Genomic DNA, 12664 nt, shown 5'->3' with positions numbered 1-12664 from the left:
CCTTGTGCAAGGTCCTCTTTTCCTTTGTTCTTTTCAATGAGTATTTTTACTTCTATTTTTGTAGGAAAAAAATCTTACGCAAGTACCAAAAAACTCCCCCAAAGGATTGTTGATGTACATATTTATAAGCAAATTTCTCCCATCCGGGTTTCCGATATCTACTCATGAAAATTCATATGAAAGTGTCCTTGTTTAATCAATAAGCATAAATTTATTTCCCCCCTCATTTTGAGGGAGAGAACATCAAAATTACTCCCTCCATTCCTAATATTTGGCCCCTATTGAAAGAGCAATTTTGTATGCTCATTTTGAGTGTTCTACTACTGTAATCAAAACAGTTCAATTTTCTAGATTCATTTGTTAGGGGACTATGCAAATCGTATATTGTATGCATTGAGTTAATATCTTTGATGCCATAGCATATCACGAGCGTTCAACAGAAGCAGAAGCCCAACGTATTCTGTCTGAAATAACTAATGTAATTTATGGTTCTCCGTCTATCTATAGCTTTGCCTGGATTCTTAATTCCAACATGCCCAAACCATCTTAAGATGTGCATTCAAATCTGTATTTATCACCCACGCTTGCCAAGAGTTTGGGGGTGATATCGAGAGCCCAAGGATCTTCAAGTTGAAGTAGTTTTGAAAACATCTCTGTCCTACCAAAGAAAATCAAAGTTGCCTATTTGGAATTGGAAGTGTCTGAGAGCATCAGACCCAAGAACAGGTCATCGGCCCAAAAAAAGAGAATAGGCAAATCCGACTGTCCTGGCATCAAGCTGGGGAGAAAGGGATGGATAGCAGTCGTTCTAAGGCCATAGATACCAAGAAGTGTAGACAGAAGTAGGCATGTAAGAAACACAATCTGCAAGAAAGATATACTAGTAGTATCTTCTTTCATCTTCTTTTCCTGTTCTTTTCTGCACTCAAAAGCTCTCAGACAAGCAAGTGTTTTCCCATAGTTTGCCCTTGAGAGGAGGTACAGAATCTAGCCTCCACATTTACTGATGTTTATTCTCTAGATTTTGAATAAAGGAAGCAAGAATGTGCACAAAAATTGTAGCGTCTCTCTCTGATGTTGCTTTGATGAAGGCGCGATTATACGGATAATGTCCATTGAGTACCTCGATATTTTGGAGGTATAGTCAGCCACAATTTCAATGGTAAAAAACTTTCTAAGAACAACCAATTTACGCATATACTATCCAAGGTTAAGTCCGTCTCCAATCTCCCCCGCTAATACCACCACATAATGAGATCATATGGGTACAGTTATTGTTGTTGTCGTTATCAATATTTTTCTTGCTGTTGTACGACCTGCTCTTTTAGTTCTAGTTCTGGCCCTCTTTTTCCTTCTTCTTTTTTTCAAACATCACACTTTATTTATAGTACTAAAGATGTACAGCTGTCTACAGAATTGACAAGTTTTGGGTACTGCCAGCCCAAACTATCACACAACAAAAAGGCAGTCGGCAGGAGCCACAAAATAATCGACAGCAGTGTTTTGCTTCGCCACAACCTTCTTTCCCAAAACATTCGCTACCTTGTTGGCCTCCCGAAAACAAAACCCGAAAAGAGTTACAAGCCGAAGATAGTCCCGGAGTAGTGCTCGTAGTCGTCCCGTATGGACCGCCTTCCTGCAAAAAATGTTAAAAGACAAACTTGGAATCAGTATCCACGTAAAACCTTTTATAACTAAATTTTTAAGCAAGCTGTAGTCCTTCACTTACTGCCTAAAGCTCGGCCACTGCATTTGAATTAAGGCTAATAGACCGTTGAAATGCCGAGCAGAAAAAACCAAGGTGATCTCGAAAAACACCGCCAATTCCGGCTATAAAATGGAATTAGACATACGCCTTCATCATAAGAAGTTGGTCCAAATCCCACCGCTTCAAAGGTTCTTTAAAACCACAGTACCAGTTTCAGTGTAGAGATACTGAGTTTGTAAAAAGATTTAAAATGAAGTGTGAAAAGGAGTTGGATGATATGAAGTGGGGGAAGACAGCGGAGAGGTGCATACGTAATCAAGGAGGAGCTGTCAATCCAAAATGATTTGATTATTGCTGTTCATATGATGCGAAATCAGGATGAGAGGTGGAGGTAGCAAAGGTGAGAGCAGTTATGGCCTGTGCGATTGTGGATATAAATCAGCCTGTAGCATAAAGACATTCGTACCGCATATAGCAACTTCCCATTGGATGTTTTACTAGCGGTACACACTACCACATGCACTGTGTATCTATCTTACATAGCTTCATGCACTCAAAGAAGCTTCTTTGTGAGTCAAATTCCCAGTCCCAGAACATAATTTTGCATATAGTAACTTGAGCATAAAAACCAAATTAAGGTTCTGGTATTTGATCCACCAATATGCTAAATCTGGAGAAAATGAAAAACCAGTGACAGTAAAGAAACAAGCACCACAACATTCACGGCACCCAAGGATGGGATTAGGGGGGTCTAGTAGCGGCGACCGCCACGACAAAAATTTTAAAAAATGCAATTATTATATGTAAAAAAAAAATTTATGCCCAACTTACATAGTTTCGCCACCACTAAATTTTTTTAGTATACATTTCGCCACTGCTAGGGTAAAATCCTGGTTCCGTCCTTGACGGCACCCTCATGGAAAGCAACTGTCATCTTAATCAGCTACCAAAGTAGGTTTACACCGGGAAATCCATTTGCGTATGTTGCGAATACAGAACGGATTTAACTTATACTCTGGAAATAAACCATAGCAATACCAAATAAAGAGAGAACAATAAACGATTCTTAAGTACTGAACCTCTCCAGCAAACAGTTGGGGTCTCATACCAAGAGCGGAACAAGGAGAATCAAGGAGAAATCAATCGAAGCTATTTGGATAAAAACCTTCGGATTTTTCAACCCTACCACCCAAGCACTGACTTCTTCCACGCCCATTAATAAGTCCCTGGATACTAAATCATTGCAAGCTTTAGTCGTTTGTGTTGCTTGCTCGTTGCTAACTGAAAGTATTAAGTTCTTTAGAGATGAAAGCTAAAGTAATAAGGGGAAAGATCATAATGTGCATATCAACAGGGATGGGGAACAACCTTAAGTTCATCATCCCGAACGGCAGACACTTGGACCGGGAACAACCTTAAGTTCATCATCCCGAACGGCGGACACTTTTGAATCTGTGAACTGCAACCACACTTCCCATACATACATATCGGTAAGGGTGCTAAGTAACAATGCATTTGTCCGATTCCATTCCCATATTGATCACATAACACTGAATTTGACTACCCAAAATCAAATCCTACTAATCCCCCACTGCTGGAAGAACACTTGATATACCAGTCCAATTAGGGCATGTTTGTTGAGCTCATTAGAGCCCGTATTAGCTATCCCGGGACTAGCTAATCCGGGCCCCACCTCTAATCCTTGGTTTGGGGTTCCCAAACTCCCCCCGCATAAGCAATCACCCGGGATGTGTAACACCCTTGCAGCCGGATTATCTAACTCCCCTGACCCTGTCGTTAGCTTATCCGAGTGGGTTAAAGACCATCCTACCCCCACAGCGAACACAACAACAAGCAACCAGCAAAATCAACACACAGAAACGACAAATTCCGTTGTTAAGATCGATTAAAAACAACAATTTGCCAGCAAAATCAACAAGCAGAAACAAACAGACAGATCTCAGGAAGAATAGCAACCTGGTGAGTCTCTCATGCTATTACTCCTATGTGGTCGCCTTGACAGGCTGTTTGCCAAGGCCGCCATGGTCGATTTCCTCGCTTCTCTGTTCCTGTCCATTCGTAGACCTTAAAAATTTCTACAAATTACGAATGTGTACTTGACTTGTATCCCATCACAAGTTCTTCACAGAAAAATTGAGTAGTAGTAGTAGGGGTGGTGCCACAAGATTTTTGTATAAAAAACGGGGCAATCCTACGACATTATACAACAAGACCTGAAGAGAACGCAGCTAATGTTAGTAAAAGAAGGCCGACATTGTGGAGGGTTTGGTTTGGGTGCCGCTGGGCATTGTAGAGATGTGGAGTGCAGCTTTTCTAGAGTGTTGACTTATCGAAATTGAGTGTACCAAGTAAAATCAAAATTGCAATAGACTATTCAATCGTGGATGTAATAATCGGCTAATCACCGATACCTAGTAATTCTAAATTGTTCAGTGGAGTGTAGAATAAGAAGAGGGGAAGCTATGGTGAGTGGTCAGTACACTTTGGCGAGAGCAACCTTCTATATACCGGTTGAAATGACTATTAATATCCTATCAAGATTGCCAATGAAATCCCCATTGCGATTCAAATACTGGTGTGCTCTCATTGAAACCCCTAATTTCATTTCCAAACATGAAACATCTTCAAACCCAGTCCACTCTCAACACTCCAGCACTCTCCGTCCTTGTAAACACTTGGAATCGTGGAACCCAAAAACATGCAATGTCTTTACTCTTCAATGATGAGTTTAATAACTGCCCAGTCAATCTAAAATTTTCATTTCTTGATAAGAGGAAATATGGAAATATCTTAACAGACTACGAGGTATGATATTACCATTGTGGGTATCTGTGATGGTTTAGTTTGCATAAATTTGTCTCGCTTTGGATATCTAGAGATTCTATGCAATCCTTTGACCAGAAAATTTCAGGGTATTCCGCATTTCAAATGGAACAAGTCCAATGGGGTTCACCATGGCTATATATGTGTTTTGCGAGTCACAATCAGACTAGCAAAGCTAATCTGTATGTGGGGAGCACCGATACATGGACAGAAATTGATGATAAAAAGCTTTCATTGTTTTCTCGGAAAGGGCATCGTAATGACTGCGTGCGGATTCGTGGATCTTCTGCTTTAGTGGTTTTGAATGAAGTTTTCAATTGGCAGGCACATGAAGTTAAAATCATTGTGTCCAACATGGGTGATGAGGTGTTCAAAAAAACACCACCATGTTTGGGTGAGAATTTGCATGAGACTAACTTGCGATTTACAGAATTTAAGTATAAACTTACTTTGGTTATTTATCCTGATGATAAATGCCTTGACGTGCGGGTTTTGAATATAGACCAAAGTTCTTGGATTAATCAATTCAAAGTTGAATTTTTTACAAGGACCGCAAGTAATGTGAGGAAAAATGGTGAAATTACATGGGATTTGCAAAAAATGATGAATTGTTAGTAACTAACCATAAGGTATTTGGTGATTTAAAACTCTTTTTGTTTAATCCAAAGATCCAAGAAACTGTGTATCTATATTTTGGTCAGGTTCCGCATCCATGTTCAATTTATTTGTATGTCGGGGCCCTGTTCTTGTCATGCAATGCGTTGAAGTCATGCTTAACGAGAAAAACAACAAAAGCAAGCATTGAATTCGTGGAAGTGGCTCAGTAACATGCTGTTTTGAATGCTTTATCTGTTCATGCTTAGTTAGCTGTGCTACTTCAACTATGCCTTGAATGTAAATCAAGGGTAAAAAAAAATTACCCATAAGAGAGACATCCGAGGTGTAGTTAAAGAGCACAATTAAATAAGCGTGAACAAAAAAACATTCAAAAAAACATCTTACATGAGCCATTTCCACGAATTCAATGCTTGCTTTTGTTGTTTTTCTAGTTAAACATGACTTCAATACATTGCATGATTGGAAGCAGGATCACGACATACAAATAAATTGAACATGGATGCAAAACCTAACCAAAATATAAATCCATAGTTTCTTAGGTCTTTAGATCAAACAAAAAGAGTTTAAATCATCAGATGCCTTATGGCCAATCCCTAACAAATCATCATTTTTTGCAAATCCCACCACTGTAATTTCACCATTTTCCCCACATCCCACATTACTTGTGATCCTTGGAAAAGATTCAACTTTGAATTGGTTAGTCAAAGAACTCTGGTCTTTATTCAAAAACCCACGCGTCATCAGGATAAATAACCAAAGCAGCAAGTTTACCCTTAAATTCCGTAAATCGCAAGTTAGACTCATGCAAATTCTCACCCAAACATGGCGGTGTTCTTTTTGAAGAATGAACACCTCATCACTCATGTCGAAGGACACAACGATCACTTGATAGTTTTAACTTCATGTGTCTGCCAATAGAAAACTCCATTCAAGACCGCTAAAGCAGAAGATACACGAATCCACACGCAATCATTATGATGTCCCTTCCGAGAAAACAATGAAAGTTTTTTATCATCAATTTCCATCCATGTATGGGTGCTCACCACGTATAGATTAACTTTGCTAGACCTAATGCCTCCCGTGGTAGAACGAAAATAAAACACAATCCTAATCAACTTGTAATCATTAGCACTGGATGGAAGCCAAACCCAAAACTGACTCGCAAAACACATATATAGCCATGGTGAACCCCATTGGACTGGTTCCATTTGAAATGCGGAATACCTTCAAACTTCAAACTTCGTGGTCAAAGGATTGCATAGAATCTCTGAATATCCAAAGCGAGACAAATTTATGCAAATTAAATCATTACAGATACCCATAATGGTAATATCATACCTCTTAGTCAGTTTCTCAATGGAAAGATATTTCCTCCTATCCAGAAATGGGAAATCGAGATTGACTGGGCCGTTATTAAACCCATCATTGAAGAGTAAAGACATTGCATGTTTTTGGGTTCCACGATTTCGATTGTTTACAAGGAGAAAGCAGGAGTTGAGAGTGGACTGAGTTTAAAGATGTTTGGAAATGAAATTAGGGGTTTCAATGAGAGCACACCAGGTTTTGCATACGGATTTGAATCGCAATATAGATTCCACTTGCAATCTTGATAGAATATCAATCGTCATCTCAACTGGTAGATAGAACGTCGCCAAAGTGTACCGGCCACTCGCCATAGCTTCTTCTCTTCTTCTTCTACACTTCACTGAACCATTTAGAATTACAAGATATGGGCAATTAACCGATTATTACATAAACAACTGAACGGTCTATTGCAATTTATATTTTCTCCACAATTGGGGTCTCACAATATCTCAATGTCTTAGATCGTTCTCAAGGTGTTAAGTCTACTGCAATCTCGATTTTACTTGGTTACACTTAACATCCACTCCCATTGACCCCCGCAATCACCCCATTACAAGATATCACATTCGGTTTCATCTCTTTATTCTCCATGTCCTCAAAGACCTCTCATGCCTCACTTCCATGTCTGAGTCAAGCATACCCCGAAAATAAAGCACTCCATGATACCATGTCTGGTTCAGACATTGCATCAAGCAATTTATGGGCATCCCTCCTTATTGACTGCCTTTGACATAGATAAGAACCAAGGACGACTGAACAAAGGGGTCTGAATCGAGTCCGGATACCGACGCAATGCCACGAACCTGTTGTCCAGCTTTGACGGTGGATAGAGCAGTACATGCCTTGACCACATCGAGGACTTGTATGAAATTAAAAGCATATATCAGGTAGTGAATCGGGGAGGAGGGGGAGGAGGAGGTTGTTTGCATCTTCAAATCAGAGGACATTGACGTAGGAGGAAAATCTTGAAAACACAAAAAAAAAAAAAAACAAAAAACAAAAACTATCGGAGTATTTATATGGGGTTAAATATCTACTTGCCTTCCAAACTATCCAACTTTTATTTACTTTATCCTTCAACTACCAATTGAACACACACCTCCAAACCCTACCCCCACCCACCCACACACACACCTACCAAACCATTACTCCCACCATCCAATCCCTCACTCCCGTCCAATTCTAACAAATGGAAAACTCAACCCCTCATCCAAAGTGTGCTTTTGGCGCCAAACAAGGGCACAACAAGGGTAATATGGACATTCCAGATTGAAACCCTAAACACCACAAAGTAGATGATTTTGCACATCTAGAGAGAGAGGGAGAGGGAGAGGGAGTGCATTACCTGCAAGAGATTAGAAGAAAGCCCGTCATCCGTCAAGGTCCCTTGCCGAAGCCGGTCAGCCAAGGCCGCCACCGGCAGCGTCCTTCCCCTGCGCTCGGCTACAATTGGAGCCGACGATATGTCTCGCATGAAACGGCCGCGTTTGGTCTGCAAATTGAGATCTTGAGCCTCAAAGAAGAAGCGCCGAGGAATCGGAGGTGCTTGACGATGGCAGCTTCAGCATCCTCTCTCTCTCTCTCTCTCTCTCTCTCTCTGGATGTATATGTGTCTATCTTCTTTCTGATGATGAGTGATAGTCTTGTTTTCGATGGGAACAAGGGGTGGGGTTTGGATCCAGAGGCAAGTGTCGTGTTTGCCCAACTGGGTTGTTTTCTTTTTTATTGGTGGTGGTTCTCAATTAGGGCTTTTGGAATATTGACAGTGGAACAACAATGGATTGGAAGGGGGCCTCTGAGGTACAGACAAGGAAGAAGGGAATATATATGCGTGTGTGTGCATATTTACATTGTGCGGTGGAAGACATCTAAAAAATACACCAAAGTTTCTGATTAAATTTCGATGAAGATAGGGCAGCTAAAACGAACCAAACAGCTTGAGTTCGGCTGGACTTTTGACTTGTTCAAATTGATTTAAAAAAATTATAAGTCAAACTCAATTATGTTTTTTTGTTTGATTATGATTTCAAGTCAAGTTTGAGCATATGAATATTTTGACTCAATAGACTAGCGAACAAAGATGTCATTCCTTGAATATTACAAATATATTAGTAGATTTAATAATAATGTGTTTGGATTTGGATTTGAAATTTTTTTTGAAAAATAATAGGAGTAATAAGTGAAGAGAGAGAGAGAATCAGAGAAATGTTAAAAGTATAAAGAATTTAGGAGACATTTAAAAAAAATATTTTTTGAAAAGTAAAAAAAACAAAACATAAATGTTTCAAAATATGAGATTTGCGTCAACCTTTCATATGAATAGTTTGACCAGCTTTACGGTACCATTGCTTCAAAATAGTAAAATATCCTATGTGAGATATGGAAATTTAGGGATTTGAAGGTTTTAATTTAATCAATGTAACTAGTAACTAAATTTTATGTTTATGAGTTATTTTAGTTTAGATTAATGATGTTAGTTCTTCTTTATAGCTTTAAATTAGCTGCTTTTATTTTGAAACTTAATGAGTCTAGTTTACAAGCTCGATATTGACTTGTATATTCTACAAGTAAAACTAAGTTTATCACAAACACAAAATTTCAAGTTCGAGTCAAGCTTGAACAATTAATCTCAAAAAGTTTCAATTTCAAGTCAAGCTTTTTATCACGAACACATGTGCTTGGTATTTGGCTCGATTAGCACCCCTAAACGAAAGATATTTATTCTTATTTATATATGCGTGTTCTAAGAAAATCGTGTGTCTGGAACGTGAGTTTTGTAACGGCATAACCCCGCATCTCAAAACGTACCATGCGTATTTAAAGAAATCGTGGTCGGAAAAAGCGCCTTTAGCCAAAAAAAAATAACGCGGGTATCCAAAACGCGAGTTATGTATTCACCATACTTCGCATAGTCAACCTGCGAAGTACCTAGAAGAACACTTCTCCCCTTTTTTACAATTTTCAAACTTATTTTTGGATGGAATAGAGTTTATGGGCAAGGTGGCCACTATTGCATGGAACATTTGGAAAGGGAGGAACAATTACGTGTTCAACCGTGCGATGGTTAATCCTCAAAAAACCATTGTCCAAGAGGAAGTATCCTCTTGGCGGGCTCCGGACATTGGGAAGCTTAAAGCCAACTGTGACGTTGCAATTTAGTAACCAAGAAAGCCAGCAAAGCCGCTGTGGTTCTTCGGAATTGGATGGAAAAAGTGGTGGAAGGGGCAGCACAAACAGTGCGTGCTTGCTCCAGCCTTGGTGGAGAATTGTATGCAATTAGAGCTGCTTGTGAAATGCTTCTTAGGCTGGGAATGAAAGAGGTTGTAGTGGAGTCGGATAACAAGCAAGCGATAACTCTTTGTGTCTCTGAATTGGTACCACCGTGGAATGTTAGAGCTTTGGTGTTGGATATCCTGCAGTATGCCAAAGAAGGAATGTTTCTCTTCAAATGGGTTCGACGGTCTGCCAACAAGGTCGCGCATGAAGTAGCCTCTCTTGCTTTATGTAATTCTCTACCTTGTAATTGGATTTCAAATCCACCGTTATCTCTTGTATCAGTGTTAAACTTGGACTTTAATGAAAGCCAGTAGAGGCGTTTTGCCAATAGAGGCGTTTTTTGCGGATCAAAAAAAAAAAAAAAACGTATTTTTGGATTACTTTGATAATCCGATTTGTCTAGATGGTATAAATTGTCAATTTTATTAATCATATGATATGATATGAAATATCAACTTGATAGGATACCTAATGATATCTATATTAATCGGAGAAGAAATGGTTAAAAAAAGAAAAAGAAAAAAATTGAGTTGGGCACATTTAATTATATAATCTTATAAAGGGTAGGAGGCTTCTCCACCATTTGTAAATTGCTCCTCAACCCCCCCCCCCCCCCCAGCCTTCCCTTTTTGTTTTCTTTTTTTTTTTATCAAACCCCAGATTTCCTTAAAACTCGGATTATCCCCGACTCCCACCCAAAAAACATCCGGCCCCCCTCCCCTCTTAAAACACCTTCACCTTTTAAATTTAATTTTTATTTTATCAAACCCCAGACTTCCTTAAAACCCGGATTATCCCCCGGCCCCCCACCCAAAAAACATCCGGCCCCCCTCCCCTCTTAAAACACCTTCACCTTTTAAATTTAATTTTTATTTTATCAAACCCCAGACTTCCTTAAAATCCGGATTATCCCCCGGCCCCCCACCCAAAAAACATCCGGCCCCCCCTCCCCTCTTAAAACACCTTCACCTTTTAAATTTAATTTTTATTTTATCAAACCCCAGACTTCCTTAAAACCCGGATTATCCCCCGGCCCCCCACCCAAAAAACATCCGGCCCTCCCTCCCCTCTTAAAACACCTTCACCTTTTAAATTTAATTTTTATTTAATTAATTTTATCTTATTTATTTAATTTCTACAAATACACCGGGTCAAAAATCGTATTTTTTTGATCATTTTATTTTAAATGGTCATAATGAATTTTTTGCTCTAAGACTTTTCAACAAACACCCTAAAACTCGTTTTTTAGTTTCAAGACTCTCTTAGGGTGTTCATTAAAAGGCCTTGGAGGCAAAAATTTATTATGACCATTTAGGATGAAATGATCAGAAAAATAACATCTTTGCACCGGTTCAAACAGATTGAAAATTGAAACATTTATTTTTGTAATTATATTTTTATTAGACTTGAACCTAAAATTAGACTTCAACCATAAAGCAAATATGGGGGGGGGGGGGGGGGGGGGGCGGCCATATGGGGTGAGGAGAGAGGTCCTCATTTTCCTATAAATAGAACCCTTTGTGAAACCATTCAATTCACACCTTGAACCTCTCCAACTTTTCTCTCTAGAAACTTTGTGTTTGCTCTTTGTTCTTACTTTGTTCTTGGTATTATTGAATTTCTTCAAGAAACTCAACCCAAGGCCGCCACCAAACCACCACCCGACCAGCCTCTCGATCCAAAAAATTTAGTAGTTTAGTCAATATTTACTTTTCTCTTTCAAAGCTACCGGGAGCAGCATTTGGAGGAGATATTGATTAAAATTTGTGTTTTTATGTATTTTCATGTTTTGACAATATGTACTCAATTATAATAAAATGAAATTTTATTTCAATTTATTATTGTTCATTACAAGTTATTTTTATTATTCATTGTTAAGACTAATTAAAATAATATAAATTTATTAAGTATAAAGTCAATTTTAATTGAAAATAGAATTTGAGTTAACCAAAAAATAAAAAGAAGAATGGATGTAAATGGGAAAAGAAACAAATAAAGAAAATAGAAAAGATTATTAAAATAATAATAAAAAAAGTTCAAAGTGGAAGGAAACAAAAGGAAATAGAGAGAAAAAAAACGAAAAAAAAAATTCTAACAAAAAAGAAACAAAAGAAAATAAAGAAGAAAAAAGAAGAAAAAAAAAATTTAATGGAAAGTGGGAGGAACAGAAGAAGGGGGAGGGGAGGAGGTAATATGGGAAATGGGAGAAACTTTTTAGTATACCGGGGATACCACACTCTTGGTATCCCCTCCGGTTCGTTTTCATTTTTTCAGCCATTTTCCGATCACACTTGGATGATCGATTCCGTTCATTTTGTAGTGTTCAACGAGAACTATAATCATATCAAAAATCATGTTCATCGGATTTTAATAGATACATGATCGGCACCTGTGAAAGTTGCAAAAAAAACAAGATTGGGTTTCAATTCAGTGTGGTTTTGGATCCAGTTTTGGTTTTTTTCAATTTTCATGTGTACCGATCATGTTTCTACAAAAATTCAATGAACACGAATTTTGGTATGATTATAGTTCTCGTTGAACTCTACAAAATGAACGAAATCGATCATCCAAGTGTGATCGGAAAATGGCCAAAAAAATGAAAACGGACCGGAGGGGATACCAAGGGTGTTGGTATCCCAGGTATACTAAAAAGTTTCTCGGGAAATGGGGGTAGTACGGAATCAATTTGATGATCTGATTCGTCGAAATTGTAGACCTTGTTAGTTAAAAAAATTAGGGGAAATTACAGTAAGCCCCCTTCAACTATACCTCGGTAACGAGTTGCCCCCTTCATCGTTTGACTCGGACACTTAACCCCCTTCATCTTTTATCGCGTGACACTTAACCCCCGAT

General features: G+C 38.6%; 1 long non-coding RNA gene across 1 annotated transcript; it reads right to left on the bottom strand.

Moving 5' to 3' along the window:
- Positions 1 to 1345: 1345 nt before the first annotated feature.
- LOC131311840 (uncharacterized) lies at positions 1346 to 8401 on the bottom strand. Its single transcript, XR_009195612.1, has 2 exons — positions 7881 to 8401; positions 1346 to 1636 (listed from the first exon to the last, which is right to left on the bottom strand). It is a non-coding gene; the product is annotated as an uncharacterized LOC131311840 (long non-coding RNA).
- Positions 8402 to 12664: the final 4263 nt, after the last annotated feature.

Source organism: Rhododendron vialii, chromosome 12a (genome assembly GCF_030253575.1).
Source record: "Rhododendron vialii isolate Sample 1 chromosome 12a, ASM3025357v1".
Classification (NCBI taxonomy): Eukaryota; Viridiplantae; Streptophyta; class Magnoliopsida; order Ericales; family Ericaceae; genus Rhododendron; species Rhododendron vialii.
The sequence above is the reverse complement of the archived record's forward strand: the minus strand, read 5'-3'. Positions and strand labels throughout refer to the sequence as shown.